We start from the raw sequence: 13,762 nt of genomic DNA, 5'->3' as shown, positions 1-13,762 counted from the left end.
AGAGGCGGGCTGCTGCTGCGGGCTTTGCCCCACTGCTGCTGTCTAGGGTTTGGCAATCTAGGGTGGCTGGATAGTCCATGAGTGGTGGTGTTGGGGGCATGGGTTAGAGGGCTAAAAACAATCTGGTGTTGGGGGTGGGGGCTAGGAAAAAAGCAGCCCCGGGGCTGGGGCCAGTGGCTGGGCTTTCTAAACCCCAGGGCTGTGCTGGGGACTGTACAGAAGTTCACTTAGATTGGTCTCGTCAGGCCTGATCCAAGTTAGACCACCTCAGAAACAGGGTTAACTTTGATCAGGTTGGCCATTTTTAGACTAATCTAAACTTCCTGAACTTCTGTACAGTTCACAATTAGATCCATAGTTAGGTCAGTCTAAGTGTAAGGTCAGCATGTGGGTGAACTAAGTTAGATTGGGTGGCCATTTTTAACCCAATCTATCCTCCCCCAACCTAGCCTGTCTGCCTGGCAGAGCCACACCTCCTGGGTAACATGTTAACACCTATGCCCTCAGCAGCAGTGCCCAGCTCACTGCCCACAGAACCCCACCACAAGGCAAGATACCAAAACCTGACTGTGGGGGTTTGGGGTAAGTCACCCGATACTGAGTTCCCCAATTCCCCGAATGGCCCCTGGAGAGGAGTGGGGTATGTGCCGGCCCGCCTTCGTCACCGCCAATCTCGCCTGCCACGACTTGATGGAAAAAGAAAGGTTCACCCGGGCGGTGCGCTGACGGTCCATGGAAAAGGGTAACCCGACTCCAAAGTCCAGGGGTCCTGAGGGCTCCTCCTCCCCTACACCCTCACCCGAGCCTCCGGGATAGGGGCCCCGCTGGGGTGCCCCTGCTGACGGAATAGTCCGGCGGGGTACCCGCCCACTGACGAGCCCGCCCTGGAGTCCCACCAGCACCTAGTGTCCCTGATACTGGGGCTCCTCTAGTACGGATTTTGTCCGGCCCTAACGGGCCTGAGTCTCTAGACCGGGACTACAAAGTCTGCCGCCCTGCCCGCGGGTCTTCCTTCGTGACCAACCGGCCACCAGCCGCCGGAGAAGAGCCCCTCCGGCCGAGGTTCCCTCTCCGGGATCCTCTGTCGGAACCGCCGCCGGTCCCTGGGATACCTGTGGCTTGGTGGGATGCCTCGCTGCTCCCGGCTCCGCTGCGGCCCACTCCACTGCAGCCGGGGTCGCCGCGTGGCTTCTGATCCCGCTGCTGCACGCCTTGCTGGCGCCGGCTCCGCTGTCCCCGGTTCCGCACTTACCGGTTCTGCGCCTCCCGGCTTCGCTGCTCCCGGTACCGCCGCAGCCGGCTCCGCCGCTGACAGCGTCTCACGCACCACTCCCCGCTCCTCTGCTCCTGGAGCTGCCGCCGCTGGCTCCACTGCAGACGACCTCTCTCGCATTGCTCCCAGCTCCACTGCTCCTGAAGCTGGCTCCCGCCAGGGCCTCCCTCTCCCTCTGCACTGGGTAGGGGTGCTCCTTTTATTTCCCCGGGCCGGTCCCACGCCGGCCTGGTTTACGTTCCGGGAGACTTTAAAGTCCCGACCAGACTTCCGGGTCGGGTCCCGGAAGCTAGGCGGAAACCCGGGCTTCCTTCCTCGGGCCCGGTCCCCTGTGGTCCCGGCGCCCTCACACTGACCATAAAGCCCAAACCATGCAGACACATATTCCCAAAGCTGCAAGGCTTCACCCTCCTCTCTCTTTGCTGTGTTCAGGAGCAGAGAGGCAATAACAGCCAGAAGAATGCAGAACACAATTTATTTTCAAACACAGGTGTCGAGAAGGGTCCGGGCAGCTGGCTGAGCCAAGCTCACGGTCTCTTCGGTCACGATGGGTTGGCCGGGTGGGGGCAAATTGGATGTGAACAGGTTGGGATTAGCGGCGGTTGAGTCGGGGTGGCATAAAAGCTTGATGGTTGTAAATAAGCAGATTTATTGACTTACGCTTTGGTGGTGCAGGTACAGATGCTTCTTCTTGTTACAGTTATACAACAGAGAACAACGAAGGGGTCTGTTAGCCCATGAGGTTGAGTCCGAAGACGTAGTGCCAGGGCTTGTCAACAGCTCATTAATGGGGAACACAAACAACGAAACGAAAAACTGTAACACGCTGTACACGGCAAGTTGCGTGACGCCAGTCCCGTAGGACAACGATGAAAAGCGGTGATGTCGGAAGCCGAAGTCAAAACCAGGTGAGTCAAGCCAAGGTTGCAAACAAAGTTCAATGGATGATCCGGAATCGTAGTTGGTAGTCAGCGCCAAGGTAAGTCGGAAGCCAGGTGAGCGGAGTCAAAGCCGTAACAGAGCAAGTAACATGAAATACCAAACAACGGAGGCAAAGGAGGAGATTGATAGGCCCTAAAGCCTGACTGAGAGACAGTCCCTGCAGCAGCAGCCTCTGTCTTCAGCTAACATGATCTCCCCCCACCCCCGAGGGAGGGGCTCAACAACTTTTAAAGCAGTCCTGTGGCCAGTCAGGCTGCTTGACTGAGTGAATTTTCCAGAAGGGTGACCTCATTCCAGTTAGTCTCTGAGCATGCCCAGCTGCAAGCTCTGTGAGGCAACTGAGTCTGCGCCAGAGAAAAACTAGGTCAGGCCTGAGTGACAGGCCGACAGGTCATGAAAAGGGCACCTGCAAGGCCCGTCGCCATGGCGCATGCCTGGTAGCTTCTGTCTTGGCAGCACACACAGAGCAAATTTCTCTGACAACAGGAGCTTGCTTTTACACGGACTGGGGCCTCAGGCACCCAAAACAAATTAATGGAATGACAGAGGGCAGGGTACGCCCATGGTTTTCCTCCTCTTGCAATGTCCTGCCCCAAGGGCTTTTACAAATGGCCTCTGTGATGTGAGTGGCCACATCTTGGACCTCCTGAGATGTGTCCTTTTCCAGAGTTTGCAGAGCTGGAAGGAGAGAGGGAGATCTTAATAAATAGACACTTCCACCTCAGGGGAACACTGGTCATACATGCTGGCAGCACCAGAGCAAGGTCATCCCTGGGGAACAGGGTCAGGCATGATGTGTGGGTGGGCACTCCACAGTGGATGCAGTGTTGCTCCCATCATCTCATCACCAGTGTCTCAAACAGCCACAGAGCCTAGGCAGCTGTGGCTGGGGAGGGGCCTGGGCAGGACAGGCAGGAGATGCACAGACTCCACTTCTACCTGCTGCACCCTGCTGCTCCAGGGGAATGTGAGCTGCCTGCTCGAGGCAAGGCTCTTGTAGATTATCCTCAGAGCAAAGCAGATACACTGGGCTTCAAAGCAGGAGGAAGGGTCAGTCCCTGCTCTTCTCAGCTTCTTCTGGGCTCCAGAAGAAAAGTGCAGGGGCTAGATTTCTGACACAGTTCATCAGATGGGCAACATCTATCCATTTGGCACTTCCTGGGGTAGCATACTTTATAAGGATGCCTAAACACCCAACAGGGAGAACAGATCAGCTTCCCATAGTCAGGGAACAAAGAAAACTCAGCCCAGAGGCAGGTCTTTAGCTCCTTTGTACTGCGTTTGCCATCACAGGTGGGTTGTGGCCAACATGTTTACTGTTGGGTCTCATGGTCTGAGTAAGGGCTGGGAGCCAGGAAGAAAAGGGCAGTTTACACATGGGCTGCTCCCAACATCTCTGGTAAATCACAGAAACCTGCCTCTCTCACTGGGCTAGACTGAGGGTATAAATGGCACCAGGAGCCTCTTTGCACCCTGAGCACAGGGGCAGGCTAAACAGGGACCCAGCCTTCCCTGACAAGCTGGGGTGGTAGGAACTCCAGCAGCAGGCGGACATGCAGGGGGACGCAGCCTCCTTCCCAGGAGGAAGAGAAGCCCAAGGAGGTTCAAGATGGGCTCAGTTGTGCAGGGATCTCTCTGACAGGGTTGCTCCCAGGACCAGGTCCCTGCTGCTCCCAGGAGGCCCCTGCCCCTTCCCATCTGCTTTCCCCATGAAGTGGTGCTAAGCAATTGTGAACTGTGCTGGGTGACCATGCCCCAGACACATCTCCATCGCTCAGGACTACTGAATCACGGCACAGGGCTTGTCTGCCATGATCCCCAGCCGTACTGTCTGGCTGAATCCCTCTTAACCCCAGTCTTGCAACACTGGGAGAATCATCTTTTCCAAATCCTTTCTGGGGAACCTGAGGCACAGGCTGACGATGGGGCTAAAAGAAATCAATGTGTCCATAAGATCCAGCACAGTCGTTCCCAACAGCCCAGCCCTGCAGCAGAAAAGTAACCCATGCCAGAGCAGAATCCCACAGGACACCGCGAAGAAGAGCCTCAGCACATGGCGCTCTTCTGTTGGACATGGGGAGGCCTGTCCGCTTAGAGCCAGGCAAATCAGTAAGATGGGGGCTTAGTCTAAGCAGGACAGATGAGTAGATTGGGACATAGCTTGCTTTAGAGCAGTGTCTTCCTGGGATGCTGGGTGGATATAGACGATGTACTAGTTATGACCAAACTCAGAGCTGCTGGCTAGGATGAGGGCTCCGTAGGGGCAGGCCAGTAAGGAAATCCTTGTCTGCCTCTCCTTCTTATATGGCAGAAGTTGTGATGCAGGGACAAGGACAGAAGAGAAACATCTCAACTGCCTCCAGTGATTCTCCTTCCTACGAAGGGGACTCTCCAGGGAAAGAGCACAGCAAACAGCTGCCTTTTCATCAAACTGCTCATTCTCTATGAGGCCTTACCTGGCTGATGGAGGTGGTACCAGTAATATGCAGCTTTTCAGTTGTGGAATTGACCCACTGCGGGACCTGCCCTATGAATTTGGGTGTTATAATGCCCAATGGGAGCAGAGGCCTGCAAGAGGAAACCACTAGTTCTGGGACTGTCTGGGCACTGCCAAAACACAGTTGCTCTGAGGTGGCAACTTTCATCTCTTGGCACACAAGATCCATCTCTCCAGCCCCACAGAACCCTGTGGGTTCGGCACAGAAAGTTCCCCCTCCACCACTTATCCCACCGCCTAGAGCACAGATGCAATCCTGGCCAGCTGGCACACCCCCTCACGGTGCATCTGGGGGCTCTCAAAGAGTGGCCAAGCTCCCTCTTTGCAGAGAGCTGCAGCTACTTCCTCCCCAAGGCCCTTAGATATGGCACAGGTCAGGGTCTCCATAGAAAGCTTGGGGAGAAAGAAGGCCCAGATTTACAGGCTGTAATGAGATGCTGCAGCCAGAGCAGAACCAAAACTCCCTGTCACTCAGGAGGTTCATTACTCAGACACTGCGCAAGGCAAGCAGCTCAGATTAAACCAATGTGGTCATTCTTTCTCATGCCTTGCAATCCCCTGACAGGGACAGGGGAATCAGTACTGGAACCAGAAGGGATACATGGATGCGCTCCCAAGCCAAATGCACTATGTAAAGAATTGGGCAGCCATTTTTCTCTCCCAGAAGGACAAAGGCCACATGTAACAAGAACACCCTGCAGGCCTCATCGTCTCTGTCCTGTAGCCTGGGTGACTTAACAGAGAGAACTGCAGTGCCACACTGAGCCATGGACATTGGGACAGGGGCAGGGGCAGGGGAGAGTTTGTGACTAGCAGGAACCGGGACAGCAGATGTATTGTGCCAAGGACCTCCTCATGCATTTGGCTGTAAGGAGTCCCTTGGCACTATGCATTGGGAAGGCCGCTGCATGTCTCTGCGTGTGAAGGTGGTGGCTCTGCCTGCTGTGCTTTGTGCAGAAGTTCAAGCTGAAGCTCTCAGCAGATGTTTGGGGCACGGTAAACACCCTTCTGGATGGGGCCTGGACCCAAATAGGTGTGAGTGCTGAGGCGCTCAGCTCAGTCATGGTGGTGGCTCTGCTGGGCTGGGTGAGCCGTAGAGCAGAACCTTAGGGCCCATTTTGCAGCAAACTTAGCTGCTTTTAGACTCTCCAGCTCCTGTCCAGGGAGGTGGGTGTGCATGTGGATTATGCACTCGGAACTGCTACTGTCAGGCTGGGAAATAGGGCTCATGTCTCCTCTCCCACAGATAACTGAACGATGTGAGAAATACACAATCTCTTTCTCTTCATGAACAACAGAGGTAGTTGCCTCAGTGTCTGAAAGAGGCTGGTTGACTGCTAACCCATCAACCCGGGGCATGAAAAATATGAGTAATAGAAACTATGCTCCTCTCTGTATCACCGGAGACCTGATGTGGAGCATGTCCCCTGGGAAAGGGCATTACCAGGGAGAATAGCTACTGTCAAGCTGTTTGTCTCAAGGGTTTATTGGGGGTGGAAGTGTGAGAAACCCCCCAGCTCCATTACCTGCAGGTGGCCAACTATCCCAGAAACCTGCATGTTACTCATGGCAGCACCAAAGTCCTCCAGTGTGCTCAGGGTGAGGTCCAGGTGGCCCTTGGCTGAGAATGCCAGGATGGTTACAACTTGCTGGAACCCAAGAAATGCATTGGTGAGTGAGCAGGACCATCTGGTTGACAGACCCGAGAGGCCTCCCCATCTCCCCTGACACTAGAACTGCCCAGCCGACCTGGAACAAGTGAGGGGGCTGTCTGAGGGAAAGTACAAGGGAAAGTCATGAAGCAAACCAGCCTCAGACACAGAGCAACAGAGAAGTGAGGACACGGGAAGATCTGGCCATGTCTGGAGAGAACAGGGTCCTCATCTCTTTCTCAGAAGCTTCCATGTAATCTGTGCTCTTCAGAGATTTCTGGAGCTGGAATTTCACATGGGCAACATCCTGGCAAGGGTCCAATGTGGTATCAAGTGCCTTAGATAGGAAATTCTGAAAGAAAAAGACCGACATCACCAAAGAGCTGGGGACACAGCACCCTGCTTATCAGGACAAAAACAGCCCAGAAACACCAAGAGAGGAAGGACCAAGAGAGTCCAGCCCCAGCACCCATGCACCCAATACCTGGCCCCACTCTCTGCAGGGAAATGGCAGCTAAAGGCAGAGAAAGAGCCCCTCTGAACAGCTCCCTTTGGGCCAGTGAAGAGAGCAGAGAACCAAAGACAATGTCTTTGATCAAGAAAATAGAATGGGAAGGCACAAACTCTGGAGAAAACTCTCTGCATCCTTCCAGCCACAGCACCATGAAACAGCTGCAGAAACCCAGCCATTGCCAAGACCACGCACCTTCTCTGGGGAGGAGCAGGCATAACTGCCTGTCTGCTGCTGCAACCCCAGGCTCAACTAATTGTTCCAGGCATCGTCATCAATGATCTTCAGTGTCATGTTCAGGGACTGAAGGCACAAGTGAAGGGAAGCAAAGGGTTAGGTGCATGGGCTGAGTCTCTATCCTCCTCTTCTGCTATGCCCTTTCTGGAACCCAAGTCTCACAGGGAGAGGACTCCTTTGGAGAACTCTACAGATGAGCAGCCTAGGATCTTCCTGCTCCTTGCTCCCCCCTCCTCATGTCTGCCCAAGGTTCCTTCACAACTCTTGACACCAGTGGACAGAAATTTGGAGGAGATTGTGCCAAGAAACCTGTCCACTGGAGACAGATTGTGCAGAGGGTGGAGGATGGATCAAGTCAGGAAGGTACCAGGGGCACTAAAACTGACACTTCCAACTGCCAGGGACTTCGGTGCTTTCTTGTGTTGGGCTTGCATTGTGATAGGACCTGGGATTTGCAGAAGCCCTCTAGCAAGGCCTCATCTCCTTCCATTTCTTGAGCTCAAAGACTGTATGGAAAGGCTGGACGATCCCAAACGTCACCTCTGGATGTCAATCCAAACTCAAGGAGACTGGCAAACCTTCCAAGTTGGAGTTTTGCTGGGTTATTGACTTTCATCCCCTTATTTCCCTGAGGCATGAGGGAATCCTCCCTTCCCAGACAGCCCCACTCAGTTTGGCTGGCTGCAACAACAGCTCTGAGAGCCATCCTGTACCTTCAGCAGCAGGTGCTCCCACCACACATTGTCCTGGGAGGTCTCAGAATTTCCTGAAAGTGGAAGGCAAACAAGAAGGATGTCACTGCCATAGGCACTGAAGAAGAGTCCCAGCTACCCCCCTGAGTATCAGTTCTTTGGAAGCTCCTGAATCTGTACCTGGTCACCCCTCAGGATCCCAAGGTCACAGGCCTTGCGCTCTAGTACATATCATGTTGGCATGTCTGGAAGTTGTGCACAACCAGTCCCTGAAGAACTGGCCATAAGGGGAATGGAGGGTGCTCAGCACCTCATGGATATGCACAGCACAGTACTGGGCTTCATAGAAGGGTAAAGTGCACAGAGTTTTCCTCTGGCAACAGAAACCTCCCAAGCATGCAGGGAACTGCAGGAGAGCAGTTGCTCTGGTGAAACCCTTCATGGGCAAACCCTGCCCTGGGTCCCATCAGCCTCAATGTTGTCATGCCCCTGGATTTGGCCCCTGTGACAAAGAGTAGAAGCTCTCAAGCATCGAATGCTGCTGAAGGGGAATGGTACCATGGGAGATTCCTGCAGCCTTCCTCCATCCCTTCCGTTCAATGGTCATGAGCAGGATGGGAATCTGGATCCTCCACTGCTCTCCAACAGCAGGGTGGACTGTGTGATGCAGAGCCCACAGGGCAGAATGTGCGCAGCTGCTGTCAGCCAAGGCCAAGGTGACCACCTAACAGCAAACATGAAACAGGGGTTCAGGTCTGGAGTGGGGCTCCCTGGCTTTCTTTAGGAGGGAAACTGGCTTCCCCCATACACAGCCAGAGCATTCAGCAATAAGACACAGGTGGATGTGCTGTGCTTGGCTGATCCTGCAGGCCCCTTCGCAGGCTGCAAGGCAGGGGCAGAGCCTGGCTCTGCTCTGCAAAGGGAAGGGAACTCTGCCAACACAGGGAAGCTGTGAGTATGGGAAGAGACAGAGCATTTTTCTCCAGCTAAGGCTACAGGCACAGATGCCCCACACCACTGACCCTCCCTAAATCTCTGACAGGTACCTTTTCAGGGCTACTCACCAGGAGTCGCGACAGCAGCCCCTGGGCCTTAGAAAGTTTGGCTGGAAAAAGAAAGAGAGCATGACCATGTGGGACTACTTTGCAACAGGGGTGATGCTGCTACAAGCCTGTCCAATCCCAATGTGCATACCCATGTGCACTCTGGGAGCTGGGCACAACTGGCACTTTCATGGCAACTTCCTTGTCTGGATCTCAAGGAGATTTTACTCCCAGCCCATCTATGAGGCAGGCACTGCTCAGTCATCATTGGATGAGTGGGGAAGCTGAGGCAGAAAGGCCCTGGGACTCCCCTATGGCACAGCATAAATCTGGGGCACCTCTGGGTTGGGGGAGCCCACACTGCCTGGTTCCCCCTCCAAGGTTGTAATGACCCAACTGTCCCTCCTGCTTTTGGGCCTCCTCATTATGAATGGAAGAGGCTGAAGATTTTCTAAGAGGCAGTTGGAGCTGGTTCATCCCACAGGGATCTGGATCCCAAACCTCCTTTGCTGGGGTCCATGCAAGCTGGTTCTTCTTCCTCCCACTGCGCTTGCTTGGCCAGGTCCCCGAGGCATCAGCACAGGGGAGTCAGAGTGCAGCTGTACTGAGCTGGCACTATGTACTCCAGCAGCCGAGGCCATAAGACCTGGGCAGAAGAGCCAGACAGATTGGACTCAGCTACCTGTACCCCTGCACCCAGCTATCTTTATCCAGGCCTCAAGGACAGCCTCTTCTTCTTCACCAATGACCCACCTACTTGAGGGTCCTTCCCCTACCCGTGACCTCATGTCTCTCCCTCAGGAATAGCTGATCTCTGAAACCCTGCCCTAACACTGGCCAAACAAGTCTAAATTTCAGAGAAGACTGAGCAGAGCAAGGAGAGTGAATGAGGCCATCTCAGCACAGAGATCCCTTCCAGTTAGGATGTTCTATGTCATTCCTTAAATGGCAGTAGCCTGCTCCATAATTCATGCCCAGCATTGGCCATGATCTATCTCCATTACATTGACAATGCATAGAATTTCCCAGTGGAGAGATATAGGGGATGAAGAGAAATGCATTGATAATGCAAGGGCAGCAACTGGTCACCTACTTGGTTCATGCCACTGACTGAGACATCCAGATTTTCCAGGATCTCCACACAGGTGGCTTGGATGCTCTGTTCCTCCTTAGCATCCTGACTGGAATGGTTTTTGGACTTCTGAACAAGAGACCGAGAGAAAGCTCATGAGATAGTCAAGAGGCAATGACTGAACACTGAGTCTCCATCTCCTTTGCAGCCTGCTTGAATATTGCAGTTCCCACTGATTTTATGTTCTGCTCAGAGCACAACTCACTGGAGCTGAGATAATAAAAGAAAAACCAAGCTGGTGGGGCAGGTTCCAAGTTCAGAAACACCTCAAACTGTGCAGTGACTTGCTGGATGCAAAGTGTTGCTGGGGCTTGGGTGTGAGTTATGTCTTGAAAACTGCCAAGTTCTCACTTTCCTTGTCCTTCCAAGAGAACCCTTCAGATTCAGCCCAGTGGACACAAATGTGCAGGCATCACACACCCACTCTGCTCCATCTGGTCCGGGGGCTCAGCCAGCTCAATCCTCTGCGTCTCATCAATGTGATTCTATCAATGGGTCAAGCTATGTTCTGGGTACCAAGACACATGCTTGGGAGTCTATTTCTATAAGAGGCTATTGCTGTTCTCAAGGAAGTTTCCCTGACAGACTGTGTTCTCACGTTTTCACTTCTCAGTGCTTGAAGGGGCAAATTTCAGCCTCATCAGAAGATGTACATAGTCCAGGTCAGAGTCTGGTCTTGCTGACACCCTGGGGAAAATCCAGAGTAGCTGCACTGACGTCACAAGCGCTCCCTTAGATCTGTACCAGTGAAAATGGTCTGACCCTGGTTCGAATGACTCAGCCAATGGCAGGCTTCAGCCTGCTACAACAGCAGCACCAAGTCTCCAGCCTCAATTTCTCTTATCATTTGGCTGCTAAACAAGCTGGACTGCTTGAAAATATAGGCCACTAAGTCCCAGGCCCAGTCATCCAGGCCCTGCACATTAAGCAGTGTCCAGATGAAATGGAGGACAGCTTTCTTCACCTGGAGTGGAGGAGAGGACAGACTGCCCTTATGCCCAAATGGTGGAAGGGACCAGCCATGGCACAAACCCTCCCTCAAACCTTGGAAAGGATGACAGGGAGGGAGAAGAGTCCCCAGGCCTCCAATTTTATTTCTAGGGTTTATAAAGAGACAAGAGAACAAAGTACTCAGTAGTCCTATATTGGCATATCCCCTCACCACTGACAGGCTGATAACACTTTCCTAGATCCCAACTCTCCCCAGCTCTGGAAGCAGAGGGGCAGACTCTCTGCACTGCCTTCCCTGAAGATGCTGACAGGGGGGAAAGGTTTTCTCTACAAGCGAACCAAGAATCTCAGGTGGGAATTTTGTGTCATGTCCATGTGCCATCCCCAATACAGCCACTACTCACAAATCACCTCACCTCAGTACTCTGATCACCACGCGTGCATCTTATGGCCTTGACTAATTCACCTTTTTTCTTGCTTATCACTGGCACTGGAAGGAGAAGGAAAGCATAATATTACTGTGTTCTGGGAGTTCACCCTCCACAGAAAGATGCACCCAGATTGCAAAAGACGTGCTTGTGGCAACCTGCACAACCTCCTGTCTGTACTTTGGAACCTGGGATAGTCTCTTGGGCCATAACAAAGGTCTCATTAAACCACTTGACTTCAGAGTGCTGCCAGGGAAGGTGTCTAAGCAGGATTTGGCCCCAGCATTCCTGTGTTATCCAGCAGGACTCAGGGTGCTACTGGCCCTCTGTGACCAAGCAGCAGAGGACAGAGGTCTGGCTCTAGCTTTCACAGCCAGGGCTCTTAAGCACAGCTAGAGCAAGACAGGTTATTCATCCTGGACAGTCCTAACTCAGTTCCTGAAGGGTCAGCTAAGATGGCAATCAACACATTTGTTCTGGTCACACTTACAGTCAGCAGGAATGATGCCACTAAAGATTGAGAGGGATGCCACACGGCTTGCCTCCTTGTCGGTCTTGAGCTGGGAGCCCACAAGGGAAATACATTGGTCTGGGGAGAGACAGGCTACAGGGGAGAAGAGCACAACCTCAGTGACCTCAGCACTCCTTGTTCTCATTCTCCCTTCCAGGGTTTGGCAGAGTGCAAGGAGGTTTGAAGGAAACCCCCATGGCACCTGGAGTCTCTTCTTCTTACCAAGCAGATGGAGACAATAGAACATCTTGACCTGGTTCTCTGATCTCAGCAGCTGCACATGATCACATACCTGTGGGAACAAGGGAAAGGATTCTCTACAGTCCCATCTGGGTGCGGATGAAAGTTTGGAATGGATCCTGAACTCCCACTGTCTATGAGTTGAATCAGAGTCTTTCTGAGTCCTAGGAGACATCACTGCAATCACAGCAAGAGCCAAAAACTTAAAGGTCCAGACCATAAGCAAGAGGGGATCCTGATTTCCAAGTCCCTTTAGCAGCATGGCTGGTCTTGGCTGGAACTCACACCACAGGGTTGATTGTTCTGGTCCTGACTTGCTATAACAAAAGGATTTGCATGGACCTTCCCATCAGTTGAGCTGGACTGAGAGGAGACAAGGAGGCCACCACCTGTTTTCCTCTTCTTAGGCAAACAGAGAGGTTGACAGCAAAGTGGGGCTTTGCACCACCATGAGCTGGGTCTGTCTGGCTAATGGGACTTGGACCTGCTGGGCCTCAGGATGAGCGGTACAGGATTGACCTCCCCGTACCTGGATATGCAGGGCAAAGCAGATGTTCTTGAGTTTCCCATTGGGGAGAAGGACCTGAAAATCATAGGCCACCTTCAAGATCTGGCTCAGACTCTGCAACAGAAGTTGAAAGTCAAAGGGAGGATTAGAGAGGAGAACCGTGGAGTGAGCAAGAGCAGAAAATTAGGGAGTGAGAAAAAATACCTCACTGCCCCATGCTTAGTGATTTACTGTTTTGGTGCTGGAAGTTTCCACATCTGCAACTCTGACCACACCACATTGTGCTATTTGAGCCCCTGCCCAGCACCCTGAACACAGCCCACCTGGATTACCACTCTCTAGAGATTTATATTCCTTCCAAAGGATGCCAGAAGGAGAGTGGGTCCCAAAGCCCATGGGTGTCGTAGGCCCCAAAAATGACTGCAGCCAGCATCTGCCCACACAGCCCCCAGGACACAGGACAAGGGAGCACAGAACTGAAGTGGGATTTTACCCTCAGGTAAACCTGTGCTGCTTCAGGGGGCTGCCCACGTGCAAACAAAACCAGAGCATGGCCTGTCTCATCCAGGAGAAATGCACTCCACAGGCAGTGGGGTGGTAGCCATGCACTTTTATAACCCATAGCAGGAAGCCCCAAATCTCCATGTTTTAAACTGCCTGTGACAGGAGTATCATTATCGGAGCCTTTCCGGGAGTGGCTCCACCCTCCTGTAATGGGCCAACTGCCTGCTTACTCTCCTGCCACACCTTGATCTTATTTGATTAATGGATTGTTGTAATCAGCGGGAGGCTGCCCATTTTATGCACCTCGGTGACAGGGGGCACTATCTCCGGCTCCTTTCCTCCCCTACACCACAGCCCAAGCCTCACAGATGGTACCGCCAGGATCTTGACCTGGGTCTTGCTGTAATTTGGTCCTCTCCTTTACCTCATTGGGGCTCCTCACTGCCCCCCCCCCTTCACTCTGGGTCTCCTCGCTGCCCCCCCTTCACTCTGGGGCTGGGGCCAATGCACCCCCAAGTTGCTGTACCTTCTCTGGCGCCAGGACCCCCACACTACCGTGGGGTCCCTATGAGGCCTCCTCCAACCCCTAATAGCCTCACCCAGTCCTCCGGTAAAACAGTAAATACAAAGCACAAAGCCCC

At 53.2% G+C, this 13,762-nt stretch overlaps 2 long non-coding RNA genes across 3 annotated transcripts; both read right to left on the bottom strand.

Moving 5' to 3' along the window:
- Positions 1-2,812: 2,812 nt before the first annotated feature.
- On the bottom strand, positions 2,813-8,352 carry LOC109319737. Its single transcript, XR_002103608.1, has 5 exons — positions 7,826-8,352; positions 7,071-7,178; positions 6,266-6,361; positions 3,335-3,400; positions 2,813-2,893 (listed from the first exon to the last, which is right to left on the bottom strand). It is a non-coding gene; the product is annotated as an uncharacterized LOC109319737 (long non-coding RNA).
- Positions 8,353-10,786: 2,434 nt separating this feature from the next.
- Positions 10,787-12,146, bottom strand: LOC109319231. Of its 2 annotated transcripts, none has more exons than XR_002103424.1 (3): positions 12,092-12,146; positions 11,849-11,962; positions 10,787-10,943 (listed from the first exon to the last, which is right to left on the bottom strand). It is a non-coding gene; the product is annotated as an uncharacterized LOC109319231 (long non-coding RNA). The 2 variants fall into 2 exon arrangements; XR_002103423.1 differs by lacking the exon at positions 10,787-10,943 and adding an exon at positions 11,367-11,420.
- Positions 12,147-13,762: the final 1,616 nt, after the last annotated feature.

The sequence above is a fragment of the Crocodylus porosus genome, unplaced genomic scaffold (assembly GCF_001723895.1).
Source record: "Crocodylus porosus isolate Cpor-Errol unplaced genomic scaffold, CroPor_comp1, whole genome shotgun sequence".
Taxonomy (NCBI): domain Eukaryota; kingdom Metazoa; phylum Chordata; order Crocodylia; family Crocodylidae; genus Crocodylus; species Crocodylus porosus.
The sequence above is the reverse complement of the archived record's forward strand: the minus strand, read 5'-3'. Positions and strand labels throughout refer to the sequence as shown.